The following is a 6000-nucleotide window of genomic DNA, read 5'->3' as shown; positions in this document are numbered from 1 at the left end:
AACTATCTTCCTAGTCTGTGCTTCCTTTTGAACTTCCTTTGGTTTCCATAAGCACTTTAAAGAGACAGATGGCATAGTAGGAAAGAGCACTGGATTGGGACTCCAAAGAGTGTTCAAGTCTGACTCACCTACTAACTGTGATTATGGATGAGTCACCTAAGTTGTCTGAACCTGAGTTCTGTAGAAGGAGGGGTTTTGAGTAAATGATGTTTTAAATTTTCTTACAAGTCTAAAAAAACAGCAATCACAAAAGACTCTGTACATACATTGGAAGCGAGATAGGGACTGGATATGTGATTCTTAGTTTCATTGATGTAGAGAACTCTAGATGAAAAAGCTTCTAAAAATTCAGGTTAACTCTTTGCAACTTACAGCCCTAGAGAGATGCCTAGACTAGAGCAATGAGAGGTAAAATGACTTGCCTAAGGTCATGTAGACAGTATGGATCATAAGTGGTACTTGTACCTAGGACTTCCAAGTTCTGATACTTATGATGTTCTCTATCCCTGGCCTTCTAGGTCCTTGGATGTGGCCTTTTGACTGAGTCCAAGTTTTACAGAACAAATCCCTTTATAATGGTGACTTGTTCTGTGAAGTTTGGATTCAGTCAAAGGGCCACACTGGACCTGAAGGGCCACTTGTGGCTTCGAGGCCCAAAGGTTCCCCACCCACAGACTAGTCCGTGATTTCTTTCCTGTGCTTAGGCATAAAGGTCTAAAATAACATTTGGAGACATGGACAGAGTGATCAACAAATACATACTTTTAAAAATGGAACAAAGTATGGGAGGAGGTCGCAGAGGAGGCAGTTTTCTGGGCATCTTAAAAGCAGGTGGCTATTATTTCTGTAATGTTTTAAGTATACCCTTCTGTAAAGACAGATTTCTAGAGAAGCTTTTCAACTAGCCTTTTAGCTCCCAATTTTATTATTTGGCCCATTTGTTTGACTGCATGTTTGACAGGAGAAAAACTGACCAATTTTCCACAAATGAAAACTTTGGTTGCATGTGGGGTCCGACTGACCTCCTATGTAAGTAACTTCAAAGTTAACTTTGGAACCATCCGTAGGGAGAAAAAGCGCAGCAATGCGAGAAAAGTGCAGCAATACCTGAAAAAGCATCTTTTGGGGGGGGGGGGGGTTAGGAGAAAGTCCCATTTGTTTAAATGGCCAGGTAGTTCTGTGGGATCATACCCTTTACTCCAGGCTATTAAACTTGGACAATTGTAGGCAGTTCCTGGCTCTTCCTCTATTTCATACTGCAGTGGTCTTGTTCATTCTAGGAGAAAGAGAGATTAGTAAACAGCGTGGACAAAGGCAGAGATGGGGACGTAACGGGGCTGGGACGCCCACGCGAGGACGCGAGCATTCATTTCCTCGCTGTCTCAGCTATCAGTTTTCCTTTGCTGCATCACGGTTCTTTGCCCCTCCTCCCCACTCTGAAAAGCCGCGGGGAAGGGGAACGGTGGTGGGGGGGGAGTGGAAAGAGAGTGGGGGTATGGTGGTGGTGGAGATCATCAAAAGGCAGAAGTCCCATAAGTCTCCCTTGTGATGCAGATGTGAACTGCCTGCAGATTTTTTCCCATGCCAACAAGACCAAAAAAGCAAAGGGGATGCAGAAGTGGAAGGTAAGGGTTCCATGGCAATTGCAGCCGATTCTGTGAAAAGTTGCGCAGAGGAGTTGTGAAGGCTGTTCAATTCCGGGAGAGGTTAATAGTTTAGAATGCAGAGGAGAAGCAAATTTAAATGAGAATTTCTTTAAATCTCCCAAGCGTTTTTTGCTTGTATAATGACTGCTCCTTTGAATATAGATGTGACTTGAGAATTTTGTGCTGTTGGCTACATTTAAATTCTCTTCTTCCCAGTCCTGCTCCTCTCCTCCCCCACCTAAGTGGAGTCAATATTTCATCAAACTTGTGTTGACCGATATGTAATATTTATAAAGAGCAAAGCCCCCATCTCTTCACCATACACACATATCCACGGACAATTGTGCCACCCTGTGACAAATAAGGCAATCATAAAATTATGCAGTTAACTGATTGAAACATCGTATAACTGAAGGAAAGATAACTAAATCTTTAAAAAAATCCATTCATTAATCAACACAGCCCCACTTTGCAGAAGGTGTGTGGGAGTTGTATATGGGGACTGACAAGGTATAATTATTATTCAACGAGAAATACCTTTAGGGGTTATGATTTTAGATAGAGGCGTAAAATATTATGTCTTTAGGTCTTGTTTGAAATGCTGTGAGTAGCCTGGAGATTTTATAACCAATATTGATGGTACTTGCATCAGTAAAATTGTTTATGAGATAAATGTTGCCAAAATTTGCACTTGAAGTAGCTTTATTTTCATCTTGCTTTATTCATCTTTATCTTGTTTATATTCATGACTATGTTTCCAAAAACAAATTTATAAGTATGAGACTACCACATCAAACATTTCCGACAAATTAAAATTTAGGGAATAAAAAAAGTCAAGTAACTTTATACAGGATATTTGTCTTTCTCATTTACCATTTCTTGTTTTTGTTCGATGAGACTGAGAAGGGGATAGAATTTAGTTAAGATATAGATCTGGAGAGGTATCATATTCCTAAGAGAAGGTGTCTTATTCAGGATATAGAGAAGTAGAACAGGGAGAGGGACACATAATATTTTTGGTTAATTCTCATTAAGAAATGACTTTTGTTCATATTAAGCTATGATAAATTATTTAAATTAAATGATACATTGTGATATTTTAAAAATGTTATCACTTCATATTATTTTGAAGTAAACACATGTAAAATAAACTTAATTTCATAGAGATACCCCAGGATGCTCATTTTAAATGATGAATATGGATGCATGTATATGTGATCATATCCCTTCCTCCATTAGCCTTCTCCACTTTGTTGCTTAACAAATTTGTTTGCTTTGAACAATTTTTTCCCAAATGATATCTATAAACATTTAATATTTTTATATATGCACAAGACTGGGCCTTTCAAGCTGGTGCCACTCTGTCTCCAGAAAAGCACACTAGAAAATAAAAAAAATATAAATATTTAGTAATCTTTGACCTCTAAGTAGATGACTTAATGAAAAGGCATTACAAGGGTTCTTGAGATCATGTCTCTTCTTTCTGAAAAAGAATTTTTTTGCTTATGTTTCCATTGAACAAGGATGATATTTAATGTTAGATTTCATGATGTCTTAATTCAGATTTCACAAGTATTGTTGCGCTACCATCCAAACATGGTTTTTCATAGATGATAAAACATTAATATTCTCACACCTTCTGTCAGTCCATAAGTGTTTCTTAAGCACTTATGTTCGTGGCACTGTTCTAAGTTATGGGGATGTAAAAAGTGGAAATTCATGATCTCTGCTTTCAGGAAGCTTACATTCTAATGGGGAAAACTGCATGTAAACAACTATATACATACAAGTTATATACGTAATATAAGGAAGGTAAATCTCAGAAGAGAGGCACTGGAGGGAGGAGTGAGTGAGTGAGAAGACCAGGAAAGGCCTTTTGAAGAAGGTAGGATTTTAGCTGAGTTTGGAAGGAAGCCAGGAGACTGACGTTAGGCGGCTCATCATGCCAGGTATGGGGGACAGCCAGTGAAAAGACATGGAATTTGGAGATGCAGTGTTGTGTGAAAGGAACAGCAAGGAGTCCAATGTCCAGTGTATGTACAAGGGAGTAAAGTAGAAGATGACTGGAAAGGTAGGAAAGAACCAGTTTGTAAGGTACTTAAAATGTCAAGTACAGGGTTTTATATTTCATCTTGGTGATAATAGGGAGCCACTGGAATTTATTGAGTAAGGAGGTAGCGTGGGAAGACCTGTGCTTTAAAAGATCACTTTGACAGCTAATTGGAGAATGGACCGAAGGGTGGAAAAAAATGAGGCAAGCAAACCAGCCAGAAGGCTAGTGCAGTATCCTAGTTGTGTGTGTGTGTGTGTGTGTGTGTGTGTGTGTGTGTGTGTAATATTGTAAAGGTAGAAATGATAAGATTTGGCAACATTGGATATGTGGAGTGAGGAGTCAAGGATGATAGAGATTGCAAGTTTGGTTGACTGGGAGTATGATGGTGTCCTGTATGGTAATAGGGAAGTAGTGAAGAAAGGAGTATTTCTGTAGAAAGATAATAAGTGCTGTTTTGGACACATTGAGTTTGAGATGCCTTTAGGACATTCAGTTTGAAAAGCCCAATATTTAAGACCAGAGGTCATGAGAGAGGTTAGGGCTGGAGATATGTATAAATAGATATATAGATATAGATACACACATACATACCTATAAACATATACATATACTTATATACACATATATGTATATATCCAGCCCTGACCTCTCTCATGATCTCCAGTCTTGAATATTAGACTTTTAAAACTGAATGTCCTGTAGCCATCTCAAACTCACCATGTATAAGAAAATGGAAATTATCCTAGTGGGATAATTGAACCTGGTGAGGCAGCATGGCATAGTGAATAAAGTGCTAGAGTTGGAGTTGAGAAGAACTTAGTTCAAATCCTGCCTAAGATATTTATTATCTGTATGACCCTGAGCAAGCTCTTTATGTCTCTGTGCCTTAGTTTCCTCATTTACAAGAGGAGGATAATAAAAATGTTGTGAAGATCAAATAAGTTACAGATGTAAAGCCCTTGGCAACCCTTAACATACTATGTAAAAGATTATTATTATTATTGGACTTGATATAATCAGTATAGTGTCATTGGCATACAGGATCATTTCAAGGACTTTACCGTCTAGGTAGGTAATCCCTCTTCATTTGGACTCTGCAATAGAGTGCCATGGGAGTGGCAAAAACATTTGATGAAAATATATACTTTTGTTGAATCATTTTTCAGTTGTGTCCAACTTTTTGTGACCGCACTTGGGGTTTTCTTGGCAAAGATACTGGAGTGGTTTGTCATTTCCTTCTCCAGCTCATTGTACAGATGAGGAAACTGAAGCAAACAGGGTTAAGTGACTTGCCCAGAGTCACACAGCTGGTAAGTGTCTGAGGCCAGATTTGAACTCAGGAAACTGAGTCTTCCTGACTCCATGGCTGTCATTCTATTCACTGTACCACCAAGCTGCCTGGAAAAAAAAATACATACATACATACATACATACCCACATATGTATATATGTACACACATATACACATATATACATGCTATCTATATATATTCTTGTCTTATTCTCTGCTTGATATTAATAATTAGGCAGTGATATCTTTGCTTGTATAGCTTTCAAGGAATAATGCATTTAAAAAAACATGCATGGATGAGAACTTTGGAGGTTTTTGGAAGAGAAACTTGAAGGTAGAATTTGTTCTACTGAATCAGATTTTAAAAAATATATACAGGGGAAAAGGACCTACATGTACAAAAATATTCATAGCAGCTCTTTTTGTGGTGGCAAAGAATTGGAAATTGAGAGGATGCCCATCAGTTGGGGAATGGCTGAGCAAGTTGTGGCATATGAATGTGATGGAATACTATTGTGCTATAAGAAATAGTGAACAGACTGACTTCAGAAAAACCTGGAAAGACTTGTATGGTCTGATGCTGAGTGAAGTGAGCAGAACCAAGAGAACATTGTACACAGTAATGGCCATGTGATGACTAATATTGATAAACTTAACCCTTCCTGGCAATACAAGGATCTAAGACATCTCCAGAGGCTTTGTGATGGAAAATGCTATCCACACCCAAAGAAAGAACTATGGAAGCCGAATTGTTATTTTTTTTCTCTTCTGTTGAGTTTTGTCTTTCTGATGGTTCCTCCTATTGGTTTTAATTTCTACTTACAACATCACTAAAGTGAAAATATGTTTAATATGAATGTAAATGTATAGCCTATATCAGATTATGTGCCGTCTTGGGGAGGGTGGTGGGGAGGAAGGGAAAGAAAAATTTTAAACTCAAAAGCATATGGAAGTGATTATTGATAAATCAAAATAAATTAATAAAAAAAGATTTTTTGAGCAGCAGAATG

Source organism: Vombatus ursinus, unplaced genomic scaffold (genome assembly GCF_900497805.2).
Source record: "Vombatus ursinus unplaced genomic scaffold, bare-nosed wombat genome assembly UNPS02014924.1, whole genome shotgun sequence".
Lineage (NCBI taxonomy): Eukaryota > Metazoa > Chordata > Mammalia > Diprotodontia > Vombatidae > Vombatus > Vombatus ursinus.
The sequence above is the reverse complement of the archived record's forward strand: the minus strand, read 5'-3'. Positions refer to the sequence as shown.